The 17,298-nt window shown below is 39.2% G+C and overlaps 1 pseudogene; it reads left to right on the plus strand.

Moving 5' to 3' along the window:
* Positions 1-15,469: 15,469 nt before the first annotated feature.
* On the plus strand, positions 15,470-16,096 carry LOC129064726 (UPF0711 protein C18orf21 homolog; annotated as a pseudogene).
* The last annotated feature ends 1,202 nt before the right edge of the window (positions 16,097-17,298 follow it).

Consider the following 17,298-nt stretch of genomic DNA (forward strand, 5'->3'; position numbering starts at 1 on the left):
TATTCATTTCTTTTCTATATACCATTAATATCTCTCTCCCCTCAGAAAATAAACCTGCCTCCTTCTCTGCTAAAAAAAAAGTCAGTGGGCAAGACCCTTCCCCGCTAAGCTTTTGGGGTGACCCTACTTTCATATCCCCACCCTATCTGCAGAGGGGTCCATACAGGTACCTTTCTGTCTGAGGTGTCTCTTCAGCCGTGGGAAGCTGTTGGTAGCCATGTTCTGTTACAGGAAATGGCAGAGAAGGTTAGTTTACCACTAGGGGGAAAAATGGAACAGAACGGACTGATGGGCAGAGAGGAGAAGAAAAGGGGTCCTGCCCCTCCTAACACGGCTGTCCTCAGCTGTTCACAATGTTCGCCTCAGGTGTGGGATATTCTAGATTCTTCCCCCAAATATTTCATCTTTGCTCACTTGGATTTTTGATAAATGACACCAATGTCTTAAGTAACATAGCCACTATAAAAATGTCTAAGTTTGGGAGATAGTATGGGTTAAATTTTGTCTCCCACAAAGATACACTCAAGTTCTAATCTCCGGTACCTGTGAATGTGATCTCATTTGGAAATAGGGTCTTTAAAACCATTATGATGAGGTTGGGCCCTGAACCAGTGGCTGGTGTCAGTATAAAATAAGGGGAATTAAGACAAAGGCACACAGAGAAGAGAAGAGACTGTCACGTGAAGATGTAGGAAAGGAGTCTCAGAGGGAAGACGACATGTGAAGACAGAAGCAGGGGCTGGAGTGATACATCTACTATATGAGGCCGTCAATCACTGCTGCCCTTTGCCAGGAGCTGGGAGAGAGGCGTGGAGCAGAGGCCTCTCAGAGCCTCCAGGAGAAAGCAACAGAGGCGACACCTTGACTTCGCACAGATAGCCTCCAGTCTGTGAGAGAATACGTTTCAGCAGGCTAAGGCACCCAATTTGCACAACTTTTTTAAAACAGCTGATGGAGCCTGTTACAGGAGACAATAGTGTGCTGGGTGTTTAGAGCCGAGAGTACTGGGGCTAAAAGTTAAAGTGACTGACTTAAAGTCAAATATCTGTCGGGAGAAGGCTATGTTCTGGGGGCGGTCTTTCATGCCATGCACCTCTCATACAGAGAAATTTTAATTGAATTTAATATATCTTATAATAGCCTGTGATTGACCTCCTGCTTCTAGGTAATAACTAGTTTATCTTTATTTTAATCAATCCGCTCTACAAAGAATAAGAGATAAAACCTTTATTAAAAGCAAAGATGTTAAGCAGGAAGGGTATAATGTGAAGTGCTTTCACCGTTACATATGACATTTTGTGAAATCTCAAGGTACTACTCAGCAGTGATAATATTATATGCGCCGTTGCCTAAGCTGTCACTTTGTTAAGCCACTTTACAAATATACCAGGCCCCACTGAATCTTTCAGGGTTCTTTTTTTCACCCTGGCTTTCTGATAGATTTTGAATTTTATTAAAGAAAGAAGTTCTACTTTTTCATAAGAATACAGGCAGTTTGAGAGCCGTTATGAGACATAGAAAGGGAAAGAATAATCATTTCTCACATGGAAGTTCTGTGCCAAACGTTGTGATAAATATTTTTACTATATCCTTACATGAACTTTATATTGTCCATATTATTATTCCTGGTTTAAAAAGAAACTGAGTCTCAGAAAGGGTGGATAGCTGGCCTTAGGTATGGGGGTCACAAGTGGCAGAGCTGAGTGGGATGTCTGTGACCGGGCTCCTGAGCTGGTTTATCGCTTGCAACCAAGATGTCGCTTACACAAGCTTCCCACCCATGGAGAAAATGAAACAAAATGTAGGTTTAAGAAGAAAAAAGATGTAACAGTACAGAAACACAAGAAAGTGTCCCAGGATTAGACTAGGTTTTCTCTAAAGTTCCAAGAGAACAGCAGATGAGACGGGATTAATGTTTCAACAAAGGTGAAGCTGCAGCCCAAGATCAAAGGAAACGGTGGGTCTTCCCCTGACTCTGCAGTAACTAAATGAAAGGAGTGTCACAAGGGCAAAGGAGGTGATCACAGGATGGCTTAACAAAGAGTTTCCTGAGACTGCTGTCTTCTGTCTTTCTGAAGAAGGAATGAGTGGTAGCCACCACATTTAATCTCAAATGAAAAAGACGGTGACCTTCTCTGTAAAGGAATAGGCTACCTGTCCAGGGAGGCCTGTAGTGAAGGTCATGGGGCCCAAAGGCGAAGCAGAGCCTGCCAGGACACTGGTCCTCAGCGTGGAAAGAGCGGGAAAAGCAAGAGTTCATCCCCAGGACAGAGCCCCCTTCCTTTGCGATATGGAAGTCCCCACACTGTCTGAACGCTCCTGTGCTGGATACCACGTTGTGACACAATCCCTTTTGGACCGAAGGGCTCATCCCCCCCTAGGCTGGGAGTGTTACCCAAGACTGGGCATCAGTTGTCACCCTTTTGGGGAATCAAGTGAGGACAAAGAAGGCTGTTCACCAAAGCCACGCCCCATCTTCCAGCAGCCTATCTCCCCTGATAACTGCTGTATGAACCTGCAAAGACTCACCCTGCTCAGGCCACTTGGGCAGCTGTGCAGGGCTCATCCAGGTTTAGAGCTCCTGGTGGGATTGGCGGAAGCTTTGAGTTGACCGCCTCATGCCCCAAGCTCTCCCTCTACCAACCTGCTTGCTTTCCTTCCCCAACAGGAGTTGATCCTGAGAGCAATCTCCGGTAAATGTTCTCATGCTTATTTATGTTGAGCCAGCTTTCTGAGAAACCGAACCTATGCACCTCTCTATCCACATGCCCTACAAGAGACGTGTCTGTCAATGCGGTCAACCTACCTGGGACTTCTGGTTATTCTACCATTCAAGGGAGAGGCCCCTTGGATGTTGAGTAAGACTTCTCAACAGTGGGGAAAAGCATCATGAGCCGCATCACACGAACCAACCATTTTCATTCACAAATGTGCATGTACAACTATGAAAACCAACAGATAGCAGAGAAAAAGCACCTCTGTGGAGCACAGTTGTGAGAAAACACCAGAACAAGAGAGTCCAAAAGAAATAGGTAAATTTGATCCATGTGCACTTTTTCAAAGTATATTATTCAGAGATTGAAAAAGGTATTTCACATATCAATGGAGATATTATAAACAAAGATAAGAAAAATTATTTCTTAAAAATTTGATGTAAGATTTCTGAAGTTATAAAAGAAATTCTGACTTTAAAGACTAAATTTTAAAAAGTAAACTTGAAAAATCATGGCTAAAAAATTAAGACCACAAAAAAATGGGAAAATCTAGAACTATGAAGAGTTGTGGAAGTACAAGAAATTGCCAAAGAGAAAATATAAACAATGGAAGGAACAAATAATTAAAAATTATAGACAAAATTTTTCCCCAGCTGAAGGAAGTGTTTTACTAGGAGGAGAAAAGCATCTTAAAATGATGCCTGGAGAAGTTATTATGAACTTTCAATACCCTGATAAGACACACGAAAACATAAATGCTTCAGGAGAAAATACTCCCCAGGAAAGCTGTCTGACACAAAGACTGGACAATTTTGTCAATGAGCAATGAACTTGGATTGTATCAAGCCAGTGAGATTTGGAGTTTGTCTCTATTAATAGCTAGTATTATCTTGACATCAAAATCAACTAGATAAATTTGATAAGTCAAGCAATAGAGATTTAAGTAAGTTACTAAAATAATAAAAACAAGCATTACGTTTAAAAAGATTACTACTATTACTAATAGTGATGATGATGGCAATAATAATAAATAATTAATAATAATGACAATAATAGTAATGGCAACATCCAAAAGCAGAGGAGAAGGACTGGGAGGTTTGTAAATGTGTTAAATTCCTCATCATCATAGCCAGGGAGAGGTAGAAGGTAGAGAGATGCTATATGAATTTAACAAATTAGGAAACAGATGAAAAGATATAATTGTTTCCATTACAGTAGTAACAGCCATAAAATCTAAAGACTTTTAACACGGTGGTCTTCTAAGAGTATACTTGCAGTAAAATGTCATTGTCGTTCGTTTTACTCGCGTTTGTGCAGCCCGATATCCCTTTTACCATATGCATCATTACTTTTAAACTGTGAACACATTTATTCTATTTCTTTTAAAAAGTAACGTTCGCCCATGAATGGAACACTATCCTGTGTCCTGCAGATAAACTGAATAAAGTGCCACCGCGGCACACAAGGGTACGTTTCAGGTATTGGTAAGACAGGGTGAAGTAAGAAGCCCAATGGCGTATATAAAATGAGCCCAACTGTGTAAATACATTTGCACAAATAAACATACACATGTACAAAAGGGTAGGAAGGGAGAGAGGAAAGAAAGAAAGAGAGACGCAGAGAATGGGGAGGTAACCAGAGAAGGCACACCGCCTCTCCCAGGAGCGAGCAGAGATGGAAACAGCGGCAACGGCGGCATAAAGAAGGATCGTCAATAGTCCAAGGTTTCTAGAGCAACAGTCATTTATTCCCGGGATTTGAAATTTCCTGGGTGTGGGTATTAGTGTCAGAAACATAAATTTCAAGTCTTTTTAATGAAAATCATAAATTACCATACTTTTACAGGCTGACTAACAGAGTTACTCAGAAGCACCACATGTTATGAATCTGCAGGAATTGGCTTGCTGACATTTTCTTCAGGGGAAAAGCTATCGTTAAAGGTATACCTTTTTAATAAATACGATGGTTTGTTTGGAGTTTTATTTGAAATAGCATGACACAAGATTTTTTAAAAATTCTGTTTGAGTAGCCATATTGCAGTTGTGATTCAATTTAAAATTAATCATATCCAAATTTCTTACCGGAAATATTCCTTTTACTCTCTTTGATGCGTTTGAATGTAATCTAGTTTCAGTTAACCAAATTTCTCATCTTTCAGCAAACAGGCAGCAGCTCTACAAGTAGGTTGTTTTGCCGCTGTTTTGTTTTCTCCCCAGGGAAATTCTGAGAAGACTTGGTGATATTATTGGTCAAAACATAACTGATAATGTTCTGCCCAGTAAACTGAAGCCATATATACAGTATATCTAGCTTTATTTTCTTACAAGCAACTCAAGGTCACTGACAAAAAGAGAAAAAAAGCGAGTTTGAATAATGCTTTTTACTCAAGTGATACAATGTTTTAGGCTGTGAAATAGACTGTCATTTCAGCAATAGTCCAGGAAGGTTTGCTGGACAGGAACTGTGTATTTAGTGCGCTCAGCAAGCAATTTTGAACCATTTTGCAGAGCATGTCATGTTAGGAACAATCATATACCTGCAGAAGCCTGAGGTCATGTAGTAATTTATAGCACGCAAATCCTCCATTTCTCCAACATATGTTCACTGGCAGAAGGGTGGCAAAGGCTGTCGTCAGCTTGTGGTATCATAGGGACACAATGTCCACCAGTTCACTGATGGCAGCACGAAGCAATATACCAGATAGAGGCAGCGTGTGGTTTAGGAGATGGACATAGGGTGCCAGTGTGGCCAAAGCAGTGTCCCTGCCGGACATGACACCAACTACTGTGTAGTGAGCTCTGATGCGGATGTCACATCTGTCATTTTGAGCAGTGCCATCATGGCATTTCTGAGTCGCCCTTCACATCCACAGCAGAACACAGTCACCAACAAAGTGGTCCTGGAAGCCTGCTAATGCCCTGGCAGTGGAATCAGGCTCGCTGAAATTGATCATGCCCTGCCCGCTTCTGTGCACCTGGTTTGGAAAGACACCTGTTGTACAGGTCACTGATGAAAGATTGGACACAGAAGAGCGCCCCCAGCAGTACTTCTGGGAGGGAAGCCGGACATTTGCCATGACAAAAAGGAAAAGAAATGGGGAAGACACAACAGCCTCGGGAATGTGTGGCGACAACCTTGGCTTCTGGGAAGCAGAGGTACAGACAGGGGAGCCCGGAATGCAGAAACCAAAGGTGGAGAATTTACAGGAATTTCAGCCAATGGTTCAGTTATGGAGTAGGATGGTCAACTTCCCCATTAGACTTAAGGTAATTGCTGCTGATCACCAAAGCTCCTCTCCCGCTCTTTCTCTCTCTTCGATAAAGAAATTAAAACTTAGTTCAATTCAGTATTTGTCACATGCTTGCTATATGTCTGACAACGTGCAAGGGAGCATGACAATGCAAAATCAGAATGACATGCTTCCGTCCTTAGGGACTTGAGTAATTTTGAAATGACATGATCCATGAAATGTTTGGAGAGAGATAGAAGACAGGATATAATCAAATGTCACCAAATGTATTAGAGGAAATAAGTGTGCTGGCAGGTTAGGAAAGGTGGAGATCAGATTTTTGAACCCTGTTGGAAAAAAAGAGTAGGTGGGCCAGGAAATGCAACAAGAAGGAGAGAAAAGATCCAGAAAGAAAGGAAATCACGCTCCATCCACTTGGGAGGGGCATTTTCATAGAGGAGGCAGGGAGGATGATCATGCCCTATGTCCTCCTGTGGGACAGAAAAGTAGATGCTGCCCCTGCAAATCGGGCCACTGGGAATGCTAGTCACAATGCTTGTGGCTCGAGGGATGTTGGTGTGGCCGCTGAAAAGTCTGCCCTGATCCCACAGGATGTCACTAATGAGTAGGATGGAAAACAGTGTAGAATTGGAGCAGAGTAGGTTCTATGCTACAGATGAAAAAGCTGAGACAAAGCTTCTGTGAACGCGCCGATGCTGCTTATTCTTCTTCCCAACTGCAGGTACCCAGAGTGTTGGCGAGGAATCAGGTGTCTTTCCTTAAACCCGGAATGCGATGTCTTTTGTAACATTTAGAAGCCCTGAGAAAAGACGGGTTGTACAGAAGTGAACCCAAACTTTGCAATAAAATAGTGGCAGTTTTATTTTAAGAAGTCATCTTAATGATAAGCTCAGGCTTACATAGGCATGAGAAGGGTGTCAAAACAAATGTGACACTGCCACTCGCCTCAGTGACAGGTAAGGGTGCACATCCTATCCCACAGCTGGCACAGTGGAAACCTACGGTGCATTCTAAGATAAGAAAAAAGAATCTTCCTAATTATAAACAAGAGTTTGGTTTGTCTTTATTTACATTTTTTTCAGGTGTATTTTGGTCTATGGGTCTTATATGAACTGGCCCTTCGCTGTTTCTCACACTGCGTCATCTGCTGCTTGTTACCTCACTCACTGTATTTTAGTCACAAGTGTATGTTGTCCCTTAAACATTCTAAGCTCTTTGTCTCCTTAAGGCCTTTCCAATTTCTGTTCTTTCTGCCCAGATGTGTTGCTGTTAGGTATTTGTATGGCTTACTCTCTCATTTCATTCAAAGCTCTGGCAAACATCACCCATTTCAACAAATCCTCATTAGCAACTTTCTCTAAATTGCTGTCTCCCTCTGTCATTCTTTATCTTTTTATTCTGCTTTATTGTTCTTCACGGCCTTTATTACTACCCAACACTATATATTGCATTCCTCGTTTCTCATCCGACTTTTTTAGATGCCGAAAGGTTAGGGACTTTGTTTCCTATCTTAATCACTACATCCTCATGGCCTAGAATGGTAGCTGGTATTGTGCTAGAATGTCAGGCACTAATGAAAGTGTTTAAAGGAGGGAAAGATGAATGGATCAGCCTCAACCACATCTATCGGGTGGCATTCTTCTTTGATCTGTCCCTAATTGGCCTCGCCAGGCTATGTCATATCAGAGGAGATACACTAATTGGGAAACATTCTCTGGCTCTTAGTCTTAATTGTTAAAAGATCAGTCATTATAGTGTAAAGACTCTCCAGCATCAACAACCATAATTTTATTGCTCTAATTATTTACTTCTTAATTGATCTTGTACTAATTTATGCAATGTAGGACTCCCTGAAAATGTACTCTGTTGACATATTCCATAAAATACCTTATAAGATAGGTTTGAATGATTTTGAGTAGCTTTATATTACTGTAAGAAAATAAAAAAAATGATCTTGCCCAGGAAGATTATCCACTACTTTAAAAAAATGAATTCTGGTCACTCAGTCTCAAATTCCCTGGGCTGAGAAGCTGGGTTAAATTTAGTCTGATATCTTCCAATAGGATGCAAATGAACCATAATGTTGCTTTTTATTTATGTTGCTTTTAGAACTACTACATGCAAAGATCGGCTCTATCAGCTCAGTGCAATGATAGACATTAAAGTACCAGAGAGCTTTAAAAATATCACATACACAAATGCCCAAACCCTCCCTTCTAAGGGCTCTGATTTCATTAATGTGGGTGAATTCAGGGATGGCCATTTTTAAAGCTCCACCCACTGATTCTAATGTATAGCCAGGATTATGGACAATGGTCTGGCTCATGGACAAATTAGGACCATGTATCAGGAAGATGAGCTCAGGAAAGATGTGAATCGGGCCTGGCTGCCACTATGGGGACAAGCTGAAATGAGGCGAGGAAGGTTTGGGCAAGACCAGGCATAAACCAGTTGCCGTGTGGAGGGCACTGGCACGCTAGTCAACCCTGGACTTCTTTGGGGTTAGAGTTCTAAGCCTCTGACAAAACGGATTCTCCTCAGGCCAGCAGAAAGCTGCCTAGGGGCCTCTATTCTTTAAGCCCTGAACACAATCAGTGTTTACCTCTGCCTGCTGAATGACCCACGCTTTCCTGCCAGCTTTGGCTTCTGTGAGAGTGTCAGTAACCTCCCTCAGCCTTGAAAAGCTCTCCATGCCTATTTTGACATGGGGATTCACAGTATGTTTATGAATTCAGGGACCCAGCTGGCATGCCCAAGGGTGTTTTCTATTGTACATCTGCTTGTTCTCCAAGTTCCTCTATCTCTACAGTCAGAGTAGAATGATGATTCAGGTTATAGTTCTTGTTCTGATCTCTGGGTTATCTCTGCCTTAAACCATCTTGACTATGACTAAATAATTTTAAGCTACCAGTAGGAAAGTATTATTATTTGTTTATAACTTTTGAACTTTTTTCTCTTGTATTTCTTCTTTTTATTTAACTACTTAACTATAGTGTGTATCTATATATATAGATACACACACACACACCCCCCCACAACCAGGTCTGAACAGGGGTATCCAGCCCTATAATATGAAAAATAGAGACATTTATCATAGAAGTACAAGGGACATTGTACATAGGACAACGATGCCTCAGTCCTCTTCAAAGTAGGCACCTTGGGAACCTCACACAGTTTTCCTAGTTGCCGTCAGTTGCTCTGTCATATTTCCCAGAATCTCATTGATGGTCTGAAATCTCTTCTCTTTTAAAGGTGACTTTAGTTTTGGGAAAAGCCAGAAGTCACAGGGCACCAAATCTGAGCTGTAGGGGGTTGAGTCACCTGGGCAATTCGATGTTTTGCCAAAGAACTCTGCATGAGATGTGATTCATGAACAGGCACATTGTCATGATGAAGTTGCCAATCACCAGTTGCCCATAGCTGCGGTCTTCTAAATCATCTGAATAGTTTCCATGGAGGAATGTTCAAGCTTAATGCAAAATTTGTTGCAGATTCACTGATCTACTTGCTCCATCATTTTGAATGTGACAGCCACACAATACACATACTCACACAACAACATCTATTACCTGCACTACCTAGTACAGTGAAGTCATCATTGTTCATGTATGCGCATTCCAGTCTACTCTCTTTGGCTGCCAGGTTACATCAATGTCATACAGACCATTTTCATTATATTAACAATGGCTTGACGTTTTTTTTCTGAACAGACTTCATCATATATTTAACTACTAACTCTAATCATTATATATAAAACTTTTTATATGAAACTTATATAAGGAATTTATTTCCTTGGAAAGTAATCTCAAAATCAATAACAAAAACAATGGAAGAGTATTAACATGTATTCGGCAGAATAAAATATTAAAAGCTTTCTACCAATTAAGACACTAGATAAAATTAACACATAATAGGCCTCTGTGATATAAAAATATATCACATTATTATTGTCCTCAGTTTGTGGCACAGAGCTTCAAAAACTCCTGGAATTTCCTTAGTGGTATGAGTGGCTTTGTTATACTAATGAGGCAACTCATTAACGGATAATGAGGCAACTCATTAACGGATAATGAGGTTTATCCTGCTTCTGGGTGGAGATTTATAATCAGTAACCAAGCACAGGTGAGTGGAGGGTTGTAACTTTAGGCCAGCCTGACCTCAGGGGAGGGAATGTGGGGGTGGAGATTAAATTCAAGTATCTGAGCAAGTGGCAATCGTGCCTGGGTAATGAAACCTCTATTAAAAATTCTGAACTCAGCGCTCACAGGAGCTTCCTGGTTGGCAGACTTACCAATGAACCTCAACAGTGAGTGATTCACAATGACCCTTCAGGGACAAAAGCTACTGTGCCCTGACCTTACCATGTGCAACTTTTTACCTGGCTGTCTATTTGTATCCTTTATAAAAAGTAGTAATCATAAGTTCCAGGGGCGGGCAAAAGTAGGTTTGTAGTTGTGAGTATATGAAACACAGAGTTTATTCTTGTATTATTATTTATTCATTATTATATTATTAATTTATATTACAACTGTAAACTTACTTTTGCCCAGCCCTGTATATTGCTTTCCTGAGTACTGAGTCTTTTAACAAATGATTGAACCTGGAGGCCAATAGGAAGCCCCAAATTTGTAGCTGGCTGGGCAGAAGTGCGGGTAGCTTGGGGACTTCCAAGGCTGGCGGCTAGCGTCTAAAGTGGGACGGTATTGTGAAAGATTTTGCTCTTAACCAATGGGTTGATGCTAGGTATTTACTGTCAGAATGAATTGAGCTGTAGGACACCCAGACGGTTTTAGAGAATTGATGTCAGAATGTAGCATCCTAATAGAAAATTGCCTGTAAATAGAAGTATTTACACAAATATTGTTTTCTTTTTTATTGTATATCTCCCATTACCATTTACCCCCCTGCAATCACCTCAATGTTGTCCACGTCCAAGAGTCCATTTTCCTTTCTGCAAATCCCACCACCTCCTAACCACACCTCCACCTCAGCTGTCATCCTGCTCTCTGAGTCTGTCTCTATTTTGCTTGTTAGTTCAGTTTGTTCATTAGCTTCCACATATGAGTGAAATCCTATGGTATTTGTCTTTCTCTGACTGGCATATATCACTTAGCATAATGTTCTCCAGGTCCATCCATACTGTTGCAAAGGGTGAAGCTTTCTTCTTTTTATGGATGAGTAGTGTTCCATTGTGTAAATTCCCATAGCTCTTTTATCCACTCATCTACTGATGGACACTTGGGCTGCTTCCATACCTTGACGATTGTAAATAACGCCACAATGAACATACTGGTGCTTATGTTCTTTCAAATTAGTGTTTTGGGTTTCTTAGGATATATTCCCACGAGTAGGATTGCTAGGTCGAAAGGTAGATCCATTTTCAGTTTCTTTAGGTATCTCCATACTGCTTTCTACAGTGGCTGCACTAATCTGCATTCCCACCAGCAGTTTTAAAATGTTCCCCTTTCTCTTTGCCAGCACTTACTGTTTGTTGATTTATTGAATATAGGCATTCTGACAGGTGTGAGATGATATCTCATTGTGGTTTTAATTTGCATTTCTCTGACGATTAGTGATGTTGAACATCTTTTCATATGTCTATGGGCCCTCAGTATGTCCTCTTTGGAGAAGTATCTATTCAGATCGCTTGCCCATTTTTTAATTGGGCAAAGGACCTGAATTTATTTGTCTTTATATTTATTTATTTTGGGGGATTGAGTTTTGTAAGTTTTTTATAAATTTTGGATATTAATCCCTTATCAGATGTGTCGGTAAATATATTCTCCCCTTCTGTGGATTGTCTTTTTATTTCATTGATGTTTTCCTTTGCTGTGCACAAACATTTTAATTTGATGTAGTCCCATTTATTCTTTTTTGCTTTTGTTTCCCTTGCCTAGGGAGATGTAGCTGATAAAATATTGCTATGAGCAATGTCTGAGATTTTGCTGCCTATGTTTTCCTCTACAATTTTTATGGTTTTGCATCTATCATTTAAGTCTTTAATCTATTTTGAATTTATTCTAGTGTGTGGTATAAGAAGGTGGTCTGGTTTCATTTTTCTGCACATATCTTTCCAATTTTTCCCAACACCATTTATTGAATAAACTATCCTTAGCCCATTGCATGTGCTTGCTTCCTCTGTTGAATATTAATTTACTGAAAGATGTAAGTTTATTTCTGGAATCTCTATTCTTTTCCATTGATCCATGTGTACTATTTAGTCTTCTATTCATAGCCAATAACTTTAGATCTAATCACTATTAAAATATGTTAAAATATTTCTTTCAAAAATAAGGACCATATTTAATATATTACAGTAGCAATGAAATCTAAAGGTATTGGCCAAAAATGACAGATTAAATATTTGTATAAATACTTATACTTTACAGGCAAATTTTCTATTAGGATGCTACATCCTGACATTAATTCTCTGACACCATCTGGGTGTCATACAATTCATTTGTTTATTTATTCCTGATCCAAAATTAAATTAATTTGTTACATAGGTTGAAGAAAGGGTAAAAGCTGTTATGAATTATTCATCTTTTCTCAAACTTAAGACCATTGAAAAACTAAATTTTTTAATGTTTTAAATTTTTATTGCATTTTCTTTTATTTAAGCAGTTGAAAAGGTATTAATCGCATTCAAATTTTTCTCCTTTCATTATGAAGTCTTAGGGTAATATTTTATAATAAATAACTCTGAAACTTTAAAATAAAGTATAAAGAATAATATTGGAAAATTTGAAGAATAAATGCATTAAACATGAACTCTCATTTTTTTTTCATGATCTTCCTCTTAAATATTCTTTTTTACCTGCACTTCTGCACAAGATTTGGTACAGATGGAAAAAGAATGCAAAACCAGAGGTTTAAAAAGAAAGTTTGTGGCTCCAGGACTGAGGGGGCAAAGCTAACAATTACCATTTCAAATAGAATGATTATAAATTGCATTTAAAAAAAAATGAGAAAAGGTGTTAACAGCTCATTTTTTTTTAAAGCGCTCACAAAAGCCTGAGATAATAAGAAAAATACACACACTCCCTCACTGTGCAGAAGTAAATAAAAACATTTGTTAATGAATTTGAGCTGAGGAATAGGCTCTTTCCGAATTTACAAAATTGGGCTTTTAGAATACGGAGAGACACCATAGTGTTTAGATTTTAAAACATAAGTTTGAAATCAAACATTCTAAGCGTCTTAGCTGTGCAAATCTGGGCAAGTTAGTTAACCCACCTATAAAAAATGGGGACATTGTGATAACTGGCTGAGATCACTAATAATAAGACACACCTGGCTCACCGCTGGCACCTGAGAATGAAAGCTAATTTGCCCTGAATGACTCTAGACCTAGGGTCTGGGGCATAAATGAGGATGTGAGAAAAATATTTAAAGAAAAGGAGCTAGATTTTTACAAAGGTTTTCATAGGCTACAGATTGGATACCTTTCATCTTTCCAAGTATGAAAGCAAAGGATGGAGTTTGTTTAAAATGATTCTTTAGCTGTTTACTTTTACTTCCTAAACTCCATGACTTCTGAGCTTGAACCATGTATGTTAATGCCTGTCCAAGGTTACACAAGAAGATGCTAAAAATGCACTCTGCTGCATGATCACCTTTCTACTTCTTTCTACTTCTGATCTTCTGGGGAAAACATGTCAAAATGATGTAAGAGAGGTAGGAGAAAAACTCCCATATCTAATCCAATGTTTCTCTGTACATTTCAATCCATGCAGTAAAGAACGTTTGAGGCCATTTCATTGGGTCTGTAATAGAAACACGAAATTGTAGCCACCCATTTATGTAGTTCAGCGGTTCCTCATCTATTTGTCTTTGAACAGAGCTTTCCAGAAACCTGGGGTCCAAGGAGTAGGTATATAATGCTAAGTTGAATTCCAGTGTTTGAAACAACATCTTTTGACATTTCTTAAACTGTCAGATATTATAACAAAGCTGATAAAAAACATCCTAAAAATAGTCACTACCCATTCATTTTAGGGGATATGTTTAAAGGAGTGATTATGGCTACTGATTTCAGTATTAAAATAATTGATCACTTCTGGAAATCATTATTTTCTAAGACAGACAAAATGTTTGGCTCTTGTTTATAAAGCTAAATTTTTCCATAGTCCAACTCCTTGTAAAACATTTCAAAATTACACACAACATTTCTTTGGGTGATTCATTATTCCCAGTCCTGGAAAGACTGTGAGTTTAGAAAAGCTTATGTGACTTAGCTTTCATGGCATTTGCCAAGTTAAGTGAATCTGAAGGTAAAAGTCAGTTAATAATGATTCTAAGAAGCAAGCTGAACAAATCTGGGTTCAGACCTCCTTTTAATTACTTTGGAGTTTATTCTCTTAGTTGTGTTCAGCTAAAAACACCATAAGCTTTGGCAGCACAAAAAGGTGAAATCTTCCTTTGCTTGGCTTAATCTTTCTTAAACTATTCTAACAACATGGTGTCATAGTCAGGGTGTTTTGGACAATTTTCACGGGTGAATAAGTGCATCTTCTAGGCTGGGATAAACAGCTTTGCACCTACATTTAACCTTCTAAAACTTCATAGTCACTTTCTATCTGGAATGGAAGGCCTTGTCACGTGGGAAAACCATGGCATGAAAAACATTAGCAATCCAAGCTCACTATGCAAGTTCAATTTCTAAGTTCTCAAAAAATTTTTGATGAGAATTTTATTTAGTTTTCCTCAAGAAGAGTTTTTTAAAAAATCTACGCCATGTCTTGTTTTATTTATTTATTCATGTAAGAACATGTTAACGTATCTATCTTAAAATGAGTCTATTAAAATACTCTATTGGAAAATTGGAATAAGTCTCTTGGATTTCTGAGAGATTTCAGTCTGATTAAATTGCAGAATAGACTGGAAATGCGCTAAATGGACATATATCTTGCTGTAACTCCAGCATACCTGAACACCTCGCTCCTGGATTCTTTTTCTTCAATGTTATAACTTTATGACTTACTGTAAATACATTACTCACAATAAAACACAATGACATAAATCAGGACTACAAAATGAGGCAGGAGAGGCCAGGGGCACATTAATCACATGTGAGGGGCAGGGCGAGCTGGTAGGAAGTGCTTGAGAACCGATGACATGGTAGCTCTTGGTTCTGTCATGCATAAGTTGCAAGGCTTCAGGCTAGTGACTTGTATGATTTCGTTGTCTCCTCTTCCCCCAACATGTGGATCAAAATACAGAAATCAGATGGCTGCTCTGAATATTGAATATGACTTTTAATAATATTCACTAAAATTTGTTTCTATTGTTTGCCTAGACACTCTTACAAATCTTTACATCAATTAATTTTCACAACATCATATGAGGTGGCTATTACTATTACCCAGTTTTACAGATAAAGCATTTCAGGTATAGGGAACTTAAGAAACTAGACCAATACTAGTCAGCCAATCAGCAACATGGAATCAGCCGCACTGGGAAGCCGACTTCGGGAATAGTCACCTTTTCTCAGGAGGTCTCAGCAATGTGGAAGGGACACAAAGAGGCAGGCCTTCCCGGTCGCTGGCCCAGGGACACAGGGTGGCTGCCCGAGCCAGGCCTGCCACATCTCAGAGCCTGCAGTTCTTCACACGACGATAAAGGCACTTCTGAAGGAACGTGTCCATGCTATTTCGGGTTGCTGCTTTTGGATAACTTTCGAGTGTACCCAAACCCAAGCCCAAACTGAGACCCAAAACACAGAAATGTCAAATCAAAAAGCAAGAAATGATACTCTCCATTTTAAAGAAGCAAAAATTGTGAAAAAGTACAAAGACTCCAAAAATGTCATGTTAATTACTTGTGAAGTATGTAACAGAATAGTTAAACATCACAGTGAAAGTGAAAGCTTTCTACCAGCATTGAAGAGAAACCCTAGCACTTGTGCAAGGAAATTCAAGACTGTTTCCGAAACCTAAATCAAGCTATGTCTGGTGCCAAAGGCAAGGGCACAGCCTTGATTTTTCAGGACACCAACATCTCCATAGTCAATACACATTTACTCCTCAAGAAATCCAAACAAAACAGAAGAAAGCTCTCAACTGAAAAGGTAACTTAAAGTGAATCCCTAAATAATCCAAAGGTGGACTACAGGAATTTATTCTCTCTGTAAAGGATGAACTATGAAAATAAGAAATATTTAATTCAATTTCTGTAATTAAAATACGGAGGAGCTTTTTAAAAAAACAAAACAAAACAAAACTATTTTTTCTTTAAATGCACGGAAATGTGCTCCAACAGCAAAACATTCTTGGCACCCTCCAGTGTTTATGGAGAAAATACCTAATTAGAATGACTAACTGAAACCGGCTTACCTCACAGGGTGGTCCTGAGGATTAAAAAGTGAGGAAGTCTGTGGAAGGACCCTTTGGTTGTTTCCACTTCTTGGCCACCATGAATAATGCTGCAGTGAACAAGGGGGCGCTTATATGCAAATGAGTGCATGCAAATTTTCAGGTAGATACCCAGAAGAAGAGTTGCTGAGTCATATGGTAACCACAGTCTTAATTTTTTGAGGATCCTCCATAGTGTTTTCCATAGTGTCTGTACCAGTTTATAGTCCCACCAGCAGTGAATGAGGGTTCCTTTTTCTCCACAACCTCTCCATTGATTGGGTGAAAAAGATGTGGTACATACATACTACTACTCAGTCATGAGAAAAGATGAAATACTGCCATTTGCAACAATATGGATGGATCTTGAAAATATCATGGTAAGTGAAATAAGTCAGAAAGAAAAAGTCAAGAACCATATGATTTCACTCATATGTTGGATATAAAAATGAAAGCAAACAAGAAAAACAAACAAAAACTCATAGACACTGACTACAGTATGTTGATTACCAGAGGGAAGGGTGTGGGGGTTAGTAAAGGGTAAAGGAAATCAAATATATGGTGACATAATACTTGATTTTGGATGGGAGGCACACAGTGTAATATACAGATGTATCAGAGAATTGTGCATTTGAAACCTATATAACCAATGTCACTTTAATAAATTTAATTTTTAAAAAAGCATGAAATTTCTGTATTAAGTAGTAAAGATGTTAGGGAACAAATGGATCCGTGGTGGGGGGTGCCCAGCTGCTATTACTGAAACGACACGCCCCTTTCCCAGGATCCGTCGGTTGTAGGTCCTTTGCCCGCCACCCTTGGAATTATGGTTCTGAATGGCAGAGCTTGGTGAAAAGGAAAAGAACTATTTATTCAAAAGTTATACAGGTTTGATTAATGGCTAAATGTCGCCCTTAAGCCTCAAAATCCCTTTAAAACAATCACCAACACACACACCATCCTGTCTTCCCCTCCTTTGCCC

This window comes from Pteronotus mesoamericanus, unplaced genomic scaffold, assembly GCF_021234165.1.
Source record: "Pteronotus mesoamericanus isolate MK-2021 breed Mesoamerican mustached bat unplaced genomic scaffold, CSHL_Meso_final contig_169, whole genome shotgun sequence".
NCBI classification, from domain to species: Eukaryota; Metazoa; Chordata; class Mammalia; order Chiroptera; family Mormoopidae; genus Pteronotus; species Pteronotus mesoamericanus.